Consider the following 19,355-nt stretch of genomic DNA (forward strand, 5'->3'; position numbering starts at 1 on the left):
CGTTTTCGCTCAATGTTCCCGTATCCATCTAGGATTATTATTATTGAAATATTGTATTGTGGCAATTATTATATCGTTCAACGTAGTTGTTCCGGAAAAAATTATCTTATTTGTAATAAATATCTGCATCTACTTTTTGTTATATGAATTCACAAAATGTCATTCTCACGTCAGTAATTCTCGTACTAGTTTACTTTATTATGAGGAAATAATTTCCATTACAGATTCTTAAATAATACCTATCACCTTATGATGAGGTTTTCTCAATGTTCAAGAATTTCCTACAAACTATTCAATAATTTCCAATCATTAGCTAGAATTTCTAGTCGACCAGTTTTTGTGCGGCTTTAGAAACATGAACTATAGTTTTTTGTGGGCAATTTGGAATTTATTGGAACTCCTTCCATATAGGCAATAAGATGTGTGTAATGAATTTTAAATAATCTGAAATATTGACGATTGAAGTTTTCGAATTTATCGATTATATTCAATATCTAAAATATCTATTCAATTGAACCTTCCTACTACATATTACAGTGTTATCATCTCAAGAGCAGCTCAGCTGGAATTCCAATAACACTCGGGTAGCGTGCATATATACCAATGTAATAGGTTATGTAAATATGTAGCGTAATGCATTATATCCATTAAACATTACATTTGTATTTCTATTTGTGAGACTGAGATTATTGAATTTATAATTCATAATTGTATTTTAAAATGAATGTGGAATGTTATATAGTGAAAAGAAAGTGATACCAAGGATGGCTGTTAATTGAATTCGTATATGCGAAACCCGTTTACGTGAGGATTGAGATATATTACTTTCATTAAAGCCGTTCTCTAGAGTCAGTTACTTCTATATTAATGTGTAATGGAATAATTGAGAGATTTTAAGATTACAAATTCACCGTTTGAATATTGTATTAGTTATATCAAGCTACGAGAATATACAATTGGAGAAAATGATTATAAGAAAATTGACTGTTATTATGACTAAAAAAAATCGGAACTGGTATCCATCCTGATTAGTATTTTAATGTTGGATGAATAAATAAACACTTTCTCTCACGTTCTTAATTCATTTAAACACTATAAACTACACTAACTTATAATAATTCGGCAAAAGCAATCCCAAAAGCATTGCAGAAGATATAGAAAAATGGAGAACAGAACAAATAAATAAATAGACCATCCTAGAAATTATTCAAAAGAAACAAGGTAAATAAACCACTTGCTATAAAAAGTTATATAAAAACAAAGATCAAACGAATTCCGGGTATTTCATCAAAAGCGACGCTTCCGCCGAATAAGAAGAGGAGATGAGTTCGTAACAGTATAAAGTTAGATCAAAAGTTAAATTCAGGAAGATTCTCTCATCCAATTAAAAATTATGGATGTTTTCATTGTTATATATACAAAATATACAGGGTGTTCCGGGTCTTGTTAAAATAAATTCGGAAGTGAGTAGATGACTGTGGCATAAGAAATATTTCCCCATACAAACCCTCGTTTTTGAGTTATAGGCTTCTAAATCTACGAAATCAGAACATTTTTTTGAGTATATTTTCCAAATTATACTTGTCCATGTCCATGTAGTGTTGTTGACGGAATGAATAATTCCGTATGTCATATGAAGGCCAGGTGCGGCTCATGTCCAATGGTTATCAATTCGTAAATTTAAGAGGGATAACATGTATAATCTAAAGATAGAGGAATTTAATTTTTGAATCAATCTTTTTCACAAAAAGGTCTTTGTTCAACTCGATGAAATTTATTATTAAAGAGATATGTAGATTTTCAAATCGTTGTACCGGCAAATGAAACCGTTCGCTATAGGTAGACATGCTTTATGAAATCTCGCGGTGTCTCGTAGCAATATTGCTGTACGGATTGGAATATCCGGAGGTTACTATAATATTGCTCTACTACAGTTCGTTGTTCAGTGACAAAATCAACCGCAATCACTTCTTTTATGTCCCATGATACCGTACTCAACACTTTCCCTGCTGACAGTGTAACCTTCACTTTAACTGACAGGCCTTCATATTTCTTAGTCTACTCTACTTCCACTCTCTGGAGAATACTGGTTCACCCATGTCTTGGCTGTTGTGAATATTTGGTGCAATAAATTTTCTCCTTCCTCTTCAAACCGTTGCAGGGGAAGAGCGCAAACTTTTGAATTTCTGCTCAGAATTCAGAAGTCTGGCAACCATCTTGCTGAAATATTGTAGTGAGTCAGCCTAAATTTTCACCCTTTTACGATCAACCCTCATTTTATCATCACAATTTTTATTTTACTCAAAGATCCGTAATAGGGTAGCGATATGACAATCGAATATAACAATTATAATAAGATAAATTCTTGTTCAGAATTTTTAATTCCAATTTTCTCATTTTTTCTCTATATAATGTGATATTTTATTCTTGCTGGTCGACAACTGATCTACTATCAATCGATCAGTTATCCTCGTCAGGTGTTATCTGACGAGGATAACGTTCTTTCATCCAGCAAACATCACGGAGTAGGAATGAGAACGGAGCCGGTCTCATGTCCTACTCATTATACAGTTATCGGCTTTTTTGTTTCCAGTTTATTTGGGTATCCATCGTAGCAGTGACTGTTATACGATCATTTTGATTTTAATGTGTAACTATTATGATATTTTTAGACTCGTCTTAAATTTTTCAATAATTTCCAGTGCCAAAATCATTTATTCACAATTTATTATTAACTCAAAAGACAATTTTCACTCCCATGTGAATAAACACGTGCTGCGAGCTGCCGCCAACAACGACCATTATCATACTTATACATATTACACTAACAATGTTTGCAAATAGTTTTAAATCAAAACAGAAACGTGTACGTGTTTGATAAATAGGTGTTTTATTATTGTTAAAGGTGAATAAAATAATAAGCAAATGAATACAATATTAAGTTATTGTTTTTCAGTATAGTCAAGTAAGGCTCAGAGGCACCAATTTGAGTCATCGAACAATCAAATCTGGAGTCATGCAAGTTATAAGAGCACAAAGATCAGGCAAACAAATCCAACAAAACAATGCAGATGTGCGTGTGAGTACGGCGCAGTAACGTGAGAGGCACGAGATCAATGAAATCAACAGAGACAATTAGAACGAAGAGAAATGTGCAGATTCATAATCAACAGACGTAACAGAATTGACCAGCAATGCAAACAAGTTCTTCGAGCATTTAAATCAGATTTAATTCTTCCACTAGCATTCCAGTATGAGCCTGATGTTGAATATTACGCTCATTCTAAAGTGGTTATTGAACAAATGTATGTGACATGTTCTCGCATAATTAATAGTGAAAATATGATTATATTTTTATAATTATTTTTAATGTTCAGATAGCTATCAAGGATTTCAATTTGAATTATTTAGAAATATTGAAGTACAGGGTCCTTCACGACGAGTTAAATCGATATGTATATGGGAAAGTGCTGCGACTAGTGTTCTGGGTTGCAAGGGTTTATAATACGACTTGAGATAAGATGAATACAATGTAAATTCAAAAAGTATATGTTAATTTGTGCTCATCTTCAATATTTCGATACTTTCCGATATTACCTATTACATTCAAATTTTGACGGAACGATTCATTTTCAATCACATTGAATTCTCATTTCTGGTTTTGTATCTCATTTTGAGTTTAAAATTAATGTCAATCAACACATTGCATAGTACGAAGGGTATATGAAAATTTTCTGACCTCAACCTGATATTATCACTGTTTAGTAAGTTAGGAAATATAATTGCACGGAAATTTAGAGATTTTCCAATTGACAATCGTATAAGTTAGTATTTTGAAGATTTCTCTGACAATGGACCAAATTGTTTATGTACCGAGTAGGTAAATGAAAATGGCCGTCATCGTCCAACACGTGGAAAGCATTTTCAGAATTTTATATTCAGAAATTCAAACGTGAAAAGCAAAATTTACCCAAAAAAGCGGCACTTCATAATTGAATTTTTCAACAAATTCTGCGCACTTTCCATTGCATAAGTTTAAGTCTATCTCTTCAAATAAGAGAGGAAAGAGTGGTAACCTTATTATAAAAACATGCAAAGACTAGTCCTATTTAACCGATTTATTTGAACATAAACTTTTGAAAAAGCTTTTCTCCACCAGTAGAAAATATGTGAAATCTAAGCAATTCAATTAGCAACCTGGATGTTAGAGGTCGTTGTTCTTATATTTAAGGTCCTATGATTTCTCTTGAAAACATCAAATAGAATTTAAATATTAGATTGGATCGCTCAAACATAAATCACAAATTTATTCGGATAAAACATGTAACAAATAGAACAATTGGCAACTTAGATAACGAACTAGCTAACAATTGGCGCCCTAGGTGTTCAAAAGGTCGTCCGTCATTATCTAAATATGAAATTAGTTGCTGGCAGCAATTTCAATTTTTGCCATTGAAAAATTTTGTATCGCCTCGCATTTTACTACAAGTCAACTCTTGTCGTGGATCATACAAATAAAAATCTAAGCAAATGTTTGAACGGAAAATGCCGAACAAATATGGAATAATGTGCCAGGCAACCATCATGTTCTAATAGAGGCCGTAATTTGTTTCTTGAAAGGTCTAAATATTTTTATCTCCATATAGTGTCTCGTTAAAAAAGAAATGGACAAATTATTTGTCAGGAAGATGCTTGGTTACTTTCCCACATGCTATATGATGTAATAATCTGTATGAAACAGTCTTTCACTGTAGGATTGTACGTGGTGGTAAATTCTTGTGGCTACCTCACAATCCTGAATTGTCAGTCTACTTGATTTTCATATGTGGGTTCATATGAAATATTTACACACCAACGACACTGATGTTGGGGAGATTCGATTTGGACCAGTAGTGCATATTTATTCTACCGTTACTATGAAACGTAGCCTTATATTCTGTCCACAAAATTCTCGAATGTATTTCTGGATAATCGTATCATGTGTCATATATTTAATAGCTAGTTGTAATAAATCAGCCGGACATCATAATCTCGAACATTTACTCTGGCGTATGACCATACGATATGGGTGCAATTTAAAATAGTATAGGTAATTAGTATAGTGAATGTTATAACAGCAGCAAGACACATTGAAGTTCTTCGTTGATACCAAACGAATAACAACTACAAATGCTTCAGCCCTCGTATTGATTTCAAGAATATTTTTCACTTAACCTTCAAATTTTTCATAATTTAAAAACTACATGAAAGTTTCATAACAATTATAATAATAGTAATCTCATAATAACCTCATAATCATTTAGACAACATGTAGTTAACAAAAATCATTTTCCCTCAATAGCATAAAATAATTTCAGTTATTGATTTGGTGTTTTATTCAAAACGGACATAAAATTACGGTATAGAAAATCAACCATGCTATCACATGTATTATTCTTGTGTTACGAATAAAATTATATCAACAAAGTAGTCAACTGGGTTCCCTTAAAATATTTCTCTGGCTTTGACTCTGGTATTTGATTGCGAATAAACATTTACCTACCCTAAAACATGAGGGAAGACGTAGGTCGGGTTGAAATGTACACATACCACAGTAAATGCGAAATGAGAACAGGCGTCAGAAATACGATTACGGAGAGAAAAAGCTCGAACCACTTTTAACAACATGAAGAAATCATATATGAACAAAGAAATTTCTTCATAACTAAAATAAGACTGGTCAGGTGCTACATATTTTCTGTTTTGTTCTATGGTGAACAAGCTTGGACCACAGCCGAGGCTACTTCAAAATAACGAAGTAAATCACCCATCAAAACGTCCACTATCGTCCTCTGTGATCGGTTTTCCTAATTCTTGCGAACATTTCTGCCAAGGTAATGATGGTGTACCATTCAGAATTGACCGTTGCTCTAATGGAACAGCGGCGATATGTATAGTTATTATGAAGTGCTCCGTGCGTAAACAACTTGTGTTGGATTAGCACGTTTTGAAAGACCCATGCAGCCAATTGTTGTTTAGTTTCGGGTTTATATGTATAAATCCATGATTCGTTGCCCGTCCCCCAATTCATATATTGACGAACCCACAAAGAATATTTTCAATGTCGCCGATAGAATCATGAGGTCGATAAGTGATTCTGAAAACCTACCATCAACTTCAAGATCAAATATTTTGGATAAAAGTAAACATAGATATGTCCTCAACGTGCCCAAACATAGAAAAACCTTTTCTCTGTTATTCAATCGATATCTTTATTTTACCTCAATGTAATAATATTAAATTAGTGCATGTTATTTAGCTATTATATATTAAAGCCGTAGAGAAAGTAGTATGCAGCATACCTTTCATTCCTAACTCGTTAAACAATATACTAGTTTAATCCATAATCAATGTCAAATTCTCATGTCTAACAAGTACGACGATAACTCTGACTAGACTTATATATACGATGATTATTACTATTACTGTATTCGTTGCTACTATATATAATGCCAGTATTTTACTCCAGAATTGCAAATATCGTTAGAAAGTCGTTAGTAAATGATAATCGTTTTCTAACGTCGCGTTTAGAGTAATAAAATGAGCATCACAATCTATTCAAAATAACGTATAACTTTAGTAAAAGAAGACACTAAAATTACCTGTAATGTTGAGATATTTGTTCGATAAAAGAAATCTTTGGAGTCGGCTAATAAGCTTAAGTTTCATTGTTTCCATGTTTTAAATATAGATGAGGTCATGAGAAACATGTGTTATATAATGAGTAGGGTTACTGAGAAGCCATTAATTTGGAAATAGTGAAAAGAATATTTGAAAAATTGAGAGAACTGATTTCACATAAATATTATTTTTGTAGAATTTTGGTTGAGTGCTCCTTGAAATTTTCCTATCATATTTCTAATGATATTAGTGTATTACTATTTCTGTGAAGCTGGTAAGGTTGAGACGGCAGAACCACTAGTTTTATTGATCAAAATTTAGTGCTCAATTAGTACTAATTAAGTGATAAGTACAGATAATTGCGGCTGTGATAGGTGAACCAACAATGAGAACACTGTTAACTTTTAATTATGCTAGCAGTGACACCTTGTATAATTATGTGTAGTTGAATCAGCAAGGTAACCCAAATATGCGACGTGTATGTTTTACATTTCGCATATTATATGCATTGTTTCAACTATTTACATAAATTGGGGTTACTACTTAAGTTTTAATATATGGTAACACTGATGTTAATATGTCAAAGCTGACAATGCCATTATCAAGTTTTTAATGGTGAACGTACTCAGAACGAGTTGTCATCCGAGTGCTACTGACTTGTTACGAGATCTTGACCTTATCTTGGTCAAAATCTGGAATTTAAACGCCAAAAATTTTCGTGCGATTATTTTTTGTGACTGCCGATCAATTTGTTCAAGTGTTTCTCTGGTTTTCCGAATTCAATCGTGGTCACACGTCGCTACAGTATGAATTTCGTAAAAGTCATGTAAAATCGGCTGTTGGGCAAAAAAAAACATTGATTGAGAATTAATTTCAGTCGTAAACATTCAATATAGCATGAGCATTTGGATGCCAAAAATACAAAGAAATGCTAAAAAAAATTATTGCGGTGCTTCAAAATTCATCTATAAGATCGTGATAGACATCGAGTCGTGGATTTATGCATATGAACTCGAAAGTAAGGACAATCGACTTTCAAGATGTGCCCATTTCAACCAAAGCGCACGAAGCGGTCGACTGTTTTTTCATAATAATTTAACATATCGCCACCGTTCCGTTACAACAACGTGAAACAGTCAAAAATAAATGGTTCACCAGATTTTGTTTGCCAGAAGTGTTGGAAATAATCAAGAAAACCAATCGCAAAAGTTCAAACAAAAACTTTTCTGAACTGTCAATACATCGAATTGATGGGTATCAGCCGTAAATTCCTTGTTTAGTACATGTTTTGGAGGTACCTGAAATCCTTAGACAATTGGTTCAAAGGCATTCAAAAGTGTATTGCTATGGTAAGAATGTATGTATGGATGTTCCTAGTGTGAAATTCAAAATTAGTTGTTTCAAATTTTTATCCCTGATTTCTTTTGGGTGCAGATCAAAATGTGTCAGCTCATATTATTATCGTGCTTTCGAATATACATATATTTGTGTTTTTTGGTAATGAAATATGCGATTAATTTTTATTAGTAAAATGCCTTTAAGTCAGTTTTGCATAAGTATGAATTGAGGTAAACGAATAACTAGGTATGGATATGAGAAAATTGTACTGTTCTGCATGCGTTCAAATAGTAAATATGATTTTTCTATATTCAATACAAAGCACGGTACGAAACATATGTTTCGTACCGTATATTTTTTTTAAATCACAAAAACAAATAAAAAAAAGTTTTTTCACATACTCAATGAAAATACAAAGAAATGCACAAGGTGTTTTAGCTCTCTATTTGTTCTATATCGAAAAATAACAGATATCAACTGATTTCGAATCATTGTATTGATACTGTTGCTTATCATTTTGATATTCAATTTTCTGATTTTTTATTGCAGATATCATGCCACCAAAGTTTCAAATAGGCCAACACGCGGAAACCTCTGCTCATATTGGTAGATTGGGTACGATGAAATATATAGACGTTAACGCAATATCCAAAGCTGAACGAACAAGAGATATTCTACCGAAACCTCTGTTACATTATGATGACATCATATATATTCAATTTTCTTGACTGCTTATTCAAAACTTCACATCTTTCCTCTAAAAGTATTACAAATTTAATGTACTGGGTAAATCAATACTACGAAGAAAATATGTTTACGCCTTATATTCCGAGGTATTTAGGACAAATATCCGTTTGTCACAAGCTAAGCGGCACCCCGTGTCGCAATGTTTAGTTTCAAACGTTAAATCTACTTTAAGAATTACTCCTCGAGCTACTCAGTACCCCTCATTAAGCATGCGCATCATCAATTAAGGGGAACATTGCATCTCTGTGATTCACACTCAGTGTTCAATTAGAGACCAAAGAGAGAGGTTCCATTTTTGTGGCATCCCTTGCCGCTATCGAGTAATAACATAAGTATTTTTTTGTTTGTTACTTTTCCTATAATAAATAATATCGTTATATTATACACCAACATTTATATTCAACAAAAACAAGCATATGAAGTATTTACATGAGAAAGAGATTGCAAAGAAACTTGCCGATCTGAAATAAGAGCGCTAGTTGTAGTTTTATTTTTATTAGGTATAAAAAAACTACAAGGCTTGTGGTACTGGAGCGGCACTAACAATTTGCAGACCTGCAGTTGATATCAATGGATTCAGATTTTTGCTAAAAGCTATCCGTTTTGATAAAAATGTAAGATCTCGAAAAGAAAAGGTGGGATCTGATGAACTGGCACCATATTTTAGCTTGAAAAAAGAATTATTTTCTTAGGAACAATGGAAAAAACATAAGCCTAATATCCCTCGATAATTCCTTCCATCCTCGAGTCGACCTGTAGGTTCCTCAATATTTTTCCAAAACTGTTGGACACTTGTCTTTTACATCACTAAGGAAAATAAATGCGTCATTCTTCTCTCCGCCATGCACGAGGATGACGGTATTTGCCCTGAAACCTAAAACCACAAAAGGGGACGTCGAAAAAATTGATCAAATGTAGTTCAACTACTGAATAAAAAAAAACATTCAGATGTCCATTAGCTATTTTCTTCGCATTTTTTGACATGACTGGCTTAAATGCTTTTGCTATTAATACTGCAAAAATGCAGCTGAAAATCAGCTTAATACATGTAACATGTCTTGCCCATGCTTTGGATGAGGTTACTTAAGAAATTAGGAAACATTTTTTTTGTGTTGATAATCTCTTGAAGCTGGTTTAGTTCTATAAAGAACTAAACCAGAACTCCTCTTCCAACTTATTAATACAAAATGGTGCACTTGTTCGGAAGCCGTTTTTTATTGCGAGAACTTTTGTCAATGCAATGAATTAATTTCAGAATTTCTGGATGAATCTTCCCCATCCCTTATTGATATCAAAAAATAACTCGAAAACACAGAAATAAAAAAGGTACTTTGGTTTATACAAATCAATTAGAGCTTAATCCCAGCAAAGTAACTATTATTTTAGAGAGAAAATTCAATGAATAACTTGATTTGAATCCTGCAATAATCAGCAATTGGAAAACACCTCTACTACATCAGTTGCATAATATCAACATTTTTGCGCATATGTTGACTAAACGATATTTTGGGTTCTCCATTTGCTTATTTGCGTTTCTCTTTCAAATACTAATTCATGAATTAAAGTGTTTTTGGAACAAATTATAATTTAGACAAGTCATAGCAAATATTTTAACTTTAGCAGTCATTATTGGAATGAATAAAACAAGAAACTAACCAAAATAATCTGGGATTCTTTTAAACGTAGATGATATTGATAATGTTCAATATTACAATCACATAGAACTGAAAATTACACCGTCCCACATGCGTCTCAGTAACCAAGAGACCGAAGGTAAAATCAACAATAATTTTCTGAATAGTATGTGTCTTGGCGTAGAATGACGCCAATATTTATTTCCTTGCAGTCGCTCTCGAAATATTGATATTGAGCTCCTGAACACTCTGTATATGGTGAGATAAAAACAGAGATTCACGCATTCCATTCAACTACATTATCAAAATGCTAAACAATGGTATTTCATGCAATTTTCACCTCGGAAACAATTTCCAGTTAATTATTGAACTTAAATGAGAAAACTTTTAGAAAGTCAATTTAAAAGGGGAACGCTTAACTATTCACACTTTAGGAAGTTGATTGTCCTTCAATTATTTCTTTAGATAAAAAGTGGATTCATTTGAAACAATCAACATTGGAATGTGAAATCGATAATACTTCAACGGGAATTTCAAATAAAAGTTCTGTGTAAAGGCAGACTTCAACAGATTTCACTAGCACCTGGAATTTTCTGAAGTATTTTATTTCAAGTCAATAGAAATCAATGGAGGAAGTTCCGGGAACTCTCTTTACTTCAGTCCAAAAATAAAGAATTTTTATTCTAGAGACACAAATGTTTCTGAATGTAATGAGGAATGAGACATTCTAAGTAATGAAATTTTTTCAATACTAAAGATGCAAGACAGATGAAAGAACCATTTCATTAAATTACTTCCATGAAATGTATTACTCAGATTACTGAAATTCAATAATTTTTCATCCAAAATATCTCATGGAACTGGATAAATAAGTTTTCAATTAAGAGGGATTTACATGCAAAACACTTTGATAAAATGTGTGTGTATACATGTGCACTAAAAAATGACACAATAAACTCAAAAATACGAAAAATGCATATTTTGCATTGAACTTTAGAATACTACAATGTTTTTATTTCACGTTAATATTTTGTATCGTAAATTTGAAAATTTAAAACAATTCATAATAAACTTTTTACATTTCCATTGTTATTAAGAAAAAAACATGTTCTCTCGTCATTGAAATCAAATATGATAATGATTATTAGTTGTTTATGAAAGATTTCTATTTTTAATACATTCAGTACATCATTTCCCACAATATTCACCGAAAATATGATTTTTGCAATGTGTGACAAAGGTGATCGAAAATCGCAAATATAATTAAAAACTATTTTCCAAACAGCCAAGGTTTTGACATACTACTACCAACAAAACAAAAATGAGTTTTATCACGCAAACAGACACGAGTTAGAAATGAATATTGGTGAAGACGGTTTGTCAATATGGGAAATTAAATTATTCTTACCCTTTTGCATATAACATTTAGTAAATATAATTAACAGTTGTATTTAGTAAAGTACTTTCCCTGATATTTCAAAAAGAGTTATTTTTATTTCTTCTTCCTGAAAATACACATCCAAAATGAACAGAAGACTTAAGACTTCAGCAAATGACTGGTTGTATCAAAAATTCTAGAAAGACCTAATAGCTTTATCTACACGTCTAGCATTATACTTGATAACCTAGAAAAGGTTATCTGCTTATAGCTTCTTGATTTTAGCAAAGCATTTGATACCACTGATCATAATATGCTTCTAGCTTAATTGAGTTATTTTGGCTTTTTTAACCAGCTACCGACTTTTTTATATCATATTTCCAAAATAGATGTCATTGCGTTTCAATTGAAAATTAGGTGATGGACAAATCTATAAATTTGCTGGTGAAAAGGGAAGTACCGCATGGTTCTATTTTAGATCCATTTCTCCATATGTAGCAGATATGGAAACTGATATTCAAATTTATCAGAAATTCCAGCTATTCAGGATCGATTTAGTGTCGACATAAATAACATGAAATTTATTACATAAACAGGAATACTGCGAAAGCCCGAATAAAGAATTCGATTGATTCATATTGCAACGTTTTTCTTTCTATTCGTGGGGTGAATTGATAAATACTGTCTATTACATTCTTGATTTATATACACACTATACAGAACACTCAACTTATAATAACTCACTTATAAATATCACTTGAATAATTTCTGCGATTACTTTCACTAATTCGTTCTTTTCACTACGTCTATTCATTTAAAACTGACTAACTGTGTTTACACAAATTATTTATATACCTGAATAAAATTCTACAGAGTTTTAGGACAAAAAGAAGCAAAAGAAATAGATAGAAGGACTTTCCTAGAGCTTATTTACAAGAAATAATGTGAATAAACCGCCTGCTATAATGAAAAGTTCTAAAAGGAAACATCAACGATGCTTTCGCTATTTGCCGAATTTTTAAGATTCCATAGTAGCTGTACTGTGCCGACCTGGGGAATCATTTTGCGAACTTGTTAGTAACAATATGATGAATTCATTTTCTTAATACAAAATATTTAGTTAATTTAATCGTTGAATTATTTAAGTTGTAAAATTGTGATTTCCTGTGAATGTAATATAGTTTTCAAAAACAGTTGTCCGATATCGAAATTTATAATTTGTGCACTGCTTTTTGGTTGCAGAAGACAACAACTACCTTATGTAACTACTAATTCTGGTATAAATATTGATAACGGAAACATACGAATAGTAAATGAAGCAAAAAACTTAGGCGTTTTATTAAACAGCATAAAATAATTTAAAAAATAATTTTTCTCTAGAACCGAGTAATTTCGTTTTTCCATTACTTGATTAAGAAGTTTACTCTAAATCGATAACTGTTGTTGTTTTCAGCTCAAAAATTTCAAAACAGTTGCATGAGGTTTTCATCTATTTACCTTATTGAGACTACAATTTTCATAGAAATTCTTCACATGAAGAATCACAGGGAGTTACACATGTACAGTTTCATTTAAAGAATAATAAAAGCCAGTCAACTTATTTGTTCAATTTATTCCATACACTTTAACAATCCTAAGAATAGTGGAAATATTGAACATTATATAGTACCTCAATATCGCCAGGCCAGGCTTCAAAAACCACTTAATATAACTATAATATAATATCTATGAAAACCTCTAATTCAAAATTTTTTGATTGTAGGCAACGTTTAACTGGGAATAGGAATAGAATAGATTATTTGTAGTCATTGTAAAAGATACAGGATACTCCGTGATAGATAAATAGGATTCGTCCAATACTTTAAAACTAAATTTTGGTGAAAAAAATCAAATTTCAACTTGGTATACGTGTTGAACCGTCAACTTCAATTTCAAGCTCTACCATATCCGATCTAGTTTTAATCTCTTTAATAATATTAACGTATTTTGGATTCTCAGGAAATGGAATGAAGTAATTAAAAACGTGTTCCATACAGTTCGTTTCAATAAGAGAAGCGATAAATATGCTAAGTAAAATCCTAAAGTTGATTATATTTTTATCTCCCTAGAGATTTTCATAAATCTACCTCAATAATTTCCCTAATTCTCATATAAATTCAGTTTTAAACCCCTACGTATCCAGAATTTGATAGATAGCCAATTTCAGTATTTAAAATTTTATCAGACAAGCCCGAACGACTTTCTCATGCACACTTCACTGAAGCGATTATGAGGGGATGTGACTGGCAGATGCAGTGTGGAAACATTAGGGAAAATTCAGAATTTTATTAGACTGCCTAATCCGTTTGATTTGAAGATTGAGTCCCAATTATGATGATGGGAAATATTTTAATTCAAGTTGTTTCTTTGAAAACGAAAATGTTTGAAAATTATCTTGTTGAAATTATGAAGCTTGAGGAGCTCTAACGATAACAGAAAATATTGGACTTCTCGTTTTCCTGCAAAGTATCCTCTTTTAAAAATCTAATTTGCAGCTAAAAAGCCTTCATGAAAACAAAAAAACTATGAATAATCTCATTAATTCTATTAAAGTCCATCTAGAATATAATTAGAATATACTAGAATATAAAGCAGTCACTTTATCATGAAATCGCTGCGAAACATCTATCTAAGAACACTACATTCTAGAAACAAGACATCAATTATGACACATTAGAGTTCATAATCTAAAGTTCGATGGATTTGAATCTACATCTCAAAATTACCGTTATTTTCCTTAGCATTGGTGAATTTCTCTTTTACTTCTCCTCTAGTTCCTGCTTTGATTTATGTCTAACAAAACTTTATGTCGCCAAAAAAACCTCATCATTAAGTGAAACAATTTCCACTTTTCTCACTAGGTGGTGAAGTTCTAGGTCTGTGACCTTGCCTGTCCGGTAGGCATAATTTTAGGGTTACTTGAAATCATGTGAACAAAGTTGATACTGAATACTGTCATCCTATTAACTTTCAGTCAATCATCTGGTTCCGCTTCATTCATATGTAATATAGTCAATTGTAATTCTTAGTATAACCCCAGGACTACTCTAGAATATTGGCACGCACATATAAAACCTATATCAAATATCAAACCAAATCATGAGTTGCAGCCTTAATTCTCACAGTTATTTTTGTGAATTATTTGAAATTTCACGTGATTTAAGTGTTTTCAAGTTTGCAAAGAAGACACTCTGAACAACTCCTATCTTTCTCGACCGAAATCAGTGATCTAGTACAATCTAACCGTCGCGTCCGTTAACTATTTCTGATATTGCAATTGTCGCGTCTGAACAACAAGTAGCTCACGAGAATGTTTATACTAATACTTTTGATTCTATTGAAATATCTCAAATTATTGGAAATCATATTAACATGCGACTAATTGTCCTTGTTCTATAGTGAAATATCAATCCATGCAATGATAGAGCCTATCTCCAACAAGAGACAAGAAAACTGGAATTGGCAAATCAAAGGTCAAAGATATAAGGATTTTTCTTTTTGATATAAGCTATCAATCAAAATCACCATGCTCTTACTAGAGTTAATGGATAACTGAAGATGGTTCGGGTCTTTCAAAGAATTGTTTTAATAGTCGAGATTTGGAAAGGCAAATTTCTCTATTTCGATCTGAAAAAAAACCTTGTCAATAGACCCTGGTATAAATGAGCTACGTGTGCCTTGTGAAGTTCATTTTTTGCAATACCTGAATTATTAAAAATGTATAATAACTCTCGATGGAATTGTTGGGCCTCATTAGGAGTACAGAAAAGAATAATGGAGAAAACAGTAAATCATTGACATAAATACGCAACAAGCAAAAGTCGAATAATTTTAAACATGCCTTAACTTGCATTGGATATAAAAAAATCTTCGGCGTCTTTCTTAGTTACCTCTAGCTAGGACCGGACTATATTAGAAACTCACGTGGTGTGTCTTGCCATTTGGAAATGAGCAAAGAGTACAAACAAAACTTACCTTCTTGGGAATATCCTAAGCTTCTATTATTAATAACAAAAATCTACAGAACCGGTTAGTTTCTTATTCAGGATACCAAAATGATTGTGACTATGATGTTTTGAGCCTCTAGCCTTTCGCTACGAAACTGACAAACTATCAACCACTACAAAAATAGACGCTACCGGGCATCGAAGTGATGCTGTATTTTTATGTTAGGCAAATAGAATATTTGCGCGAAATTTAAATTCCTCCAAAATTATAAATGTGAAAAATTTTGAAACAGGGCCATTTTAGACGCAGGTTATTTATTCTTATAGAAAATATTGAAAATATACAGCTCTCATATTACCCAGCTAGTTCAAAATAAATAGAAGAAATAACTTTTTGAATAATATATTAAAGTTTTCCAAGTTTAAGTCATAATGTAATTGGATACGCTGAGACCTTAATGCCATTTTTAATGTATTCAATACAGTGCTATTATATTTATGGTATAACAAAATTTCCCTAGACATTATTACTGTTCATATCTATTTGAAAAATAGGATATATTGCTATATGGTAGAAGTTATAATAACGTTATTGATTAAACATTTTTCATTCAACAAACTCTGGAAAAAATGTTATAAGCATGCCACTGTTAACTAGCGTTGGCAGCAGTAACAAATTGACGCGATTTATAGAGCATAGAAAGCGATTATCAAAAGCCGAGAAATTGCAACTGTATGAAGAAGCGAGTGATCTTTGACTTACTAATCCTGGCAATTTGTTTGAAAGTGTCACTGAAGTAAATTGAAATGACTAATGTTATTTTCAACCTCCCACATGGCGTTCGACAGTTTCAACAGAAACAGATGGAGTTAAGAAAGTATATTCCATGATTGCTGTTTGAAAACTACTGAACTTGAACAAGATAAAAATGAATGAATGACTATTTTTGAATATTTGAATTCTGTTCAATAATTGTGAATTGAGTTAGTTCGATTACTAATAAGTGCCACAATCTTTGTTTAAATATATATTTATCAGATTTTTCATTATCATACAATAGTTACTGTCTGTACATGAACTTGGATCACGTGTTATTGTTAGGGCATTAAGGCGGGTAAAAATATGAGTTCTTTACCACCGGTTTATATACGATCAATGGTATATGTAGATCATCAAATTTAAACTCACAACATATGATTAATTAGACTTGAAAACAAGAAAAAGTTAAGTAGAGGTTTCGTTATTAATAAAACGGGTTTTAAGTTTCAAGATTGACAAATTAAAATAAATATTTATGATTGGATAAGGCTTTATTATTTATAAAAATATTCTTCATTAAGATCAATAAACGTTTGCATGCGTTTGAACCAATTACCGAAGCATTTTTCCATTCCGATAGAGGTACCTCCAAAACATGTGATATGAACGCATCAATCGCTTCATCGGGTGTAGAAAAATGTTGACCTCTCACTTAATGTTTCATCTACGGAAATAAGAAGAAATCAATGATGCCAAACAAGGACTCTACGGCGTATCAAAATTGACCGTTCTACGTTTCTCTAATAGACCAGTGGTGGTATGACCAGTTATCCCGAAAAACAAGCGACCTTTATTCATATGAATAGATCCCTGTCACGAATTTATAGACGTCTTTTGAAGCACCGCGATTGACTTTTCTCAACATTTCTTGGCATCAATCGGCAGGAACTTTTTTACAGCGATTGTGAAATTATGCAGTATCCAACGCATACAAATATTTTTTGCAGCCAAATGATCATGGATATTGAATGTATATGCGAGTGGAATTAATGCCCGAAAATGACTCAATTTCACGGTATGTGTTATGTCAATCTTGAATCTTGCATCATTCATTTAAGAACAGCATCGATGGTTTCTGCCACAACAGTTAATTTTCGACGACTTTCACGAAATCCACACTGTACACTGCTGATAGTTTAATCCACGCCAAATTTCATAGAAAATAATCGAACGAAAATTTCATTTTCCTTTTTTTGACCAAGATAAATGTTTCAAGTACCTGTAAACTATTCAAATAGCACTCGTATGACAACATGTTTTGAGTACGTTCACCATTAAAAATGTCAAATTTCAAACAATACACTTCAAATCACTGCTGTAGTGATAATTGCTTTTCATTCGTTTGTATCAATTTTCTAATTACTTTTCCTGTATGTATTACTTACGTAAAGCAACCGGAAATGCTTATTTTGGTACGCTGTAGTGGAAAAACGTTACAAGAAAGAAATGCGAGAAATTTTGTGATGGCGATGTCAGATTTAATATATTCAAATCAGTGTTGTTATATCTCGAAACTTAAGTAGCAACCCTCATATGTGAAATTACAAAAATGAGTACCGAAAAAATACTGGAACGTGTTTTTTCAAGACAAAGTTTGTACTCAATATACAGTTATAATAAATGGAAAATACTCCTTCTTATCAAAATCTTTTTGCTTGACAACGCTCTCATTTTTATGTTCAAATAGCATTCCGTAATTAGTGTAGAATCATGGAAAGTGAAATCCAATCAATCCTTTTCCTTTTTTTTGTCACTTTTGTGGTAGGTGGGAAATGAGAAAATATTCTTATCACATCGCCCTATCAAACTGGCCTACAAGTTGTGTAACACAGTTCCAACAATAATTTTTATAATGCCAAAACATTCCAAATTATAGAAAAAATATTTTTAAGATCCTAATGCGAACCACTATTCAACATGTTTCTTAGATTTCTCTTTGTTCGCAGGTAGTATATTTTATGAGGGGCTATCGAATTGGCCAATATGTATAAGCAGAAATATTTTCATAGAATTTGTTATTTGTTCTTTTCTACATTCGAGTTTTTCAAAACTGGTCACGCACGCCGCAGTTGTTAAATTTTTTTAAAGAATTTATGATGAAATCATAAGCCAGCCTATTTTATGGAATATGGAAATGTGGAAAAATGTTATTTCATGTATTTTGGTGTTGTAACCGAAGCTCAGGACTAACGCTTTTTGTATAATAAAGACTGTAGGTTAATCGAAAAAATAGGAACGTAAGATCGTAAAATATGGGACTGTCGAGCGTCGCGCTCTCGGAAGTTACTCTCGGTTGTGGACGAGTACAGTGCTTGTGTTTAGGAGAGGTTGAAACGCATATTGTGACCGCTGCATGTGGGCTACTCGTAATTTTAAAGTCAGATCAGTTTTTACAAAAATTTCACTCTATACTTTTCCTTACACATTTTATAGTTTTTTTTGGACATACGCATCTTGTCATACTGGAACACGAATTACGAAAAAAAAAACATCATTGTCTAACAAGTAACTTCAAGATTTAATATTACTACTCACTAATAATAGTGAGGATGAAGACTCGGATGACATGTTGCCGAATGGTAGTAAGCGCAAACGTAGTACAAAGAGCAAAACCCACATAATCGATCAAACAATAGATAAAGAGATATGAAGCAGTGAAGAGGAGTTGAAAAATTTGATATCAGATATAATTATCAGTGAAATTTTAAGAGCTGTGAGATCCCAGAATCACAAAGACAAGAAAACCGCTACATCTTCTACATGTGTCATAGGGATAGGCGCTTCTCGGACTC

The sequence above is a fragment of the Diorhabda carinulata genome, chromosome X, assembly GCF_026250575.1.
Source record: "Diorhabda carinulata isolate Delta chromosome X, icDioCari1.1, whole genome shotgun sequence".
NCBI lineage: Eukaryota > Metazoa > Arthropoda > Insecta > Coleoptera > Chrysomelidae > Diorhabda > Diorhabda carinulata.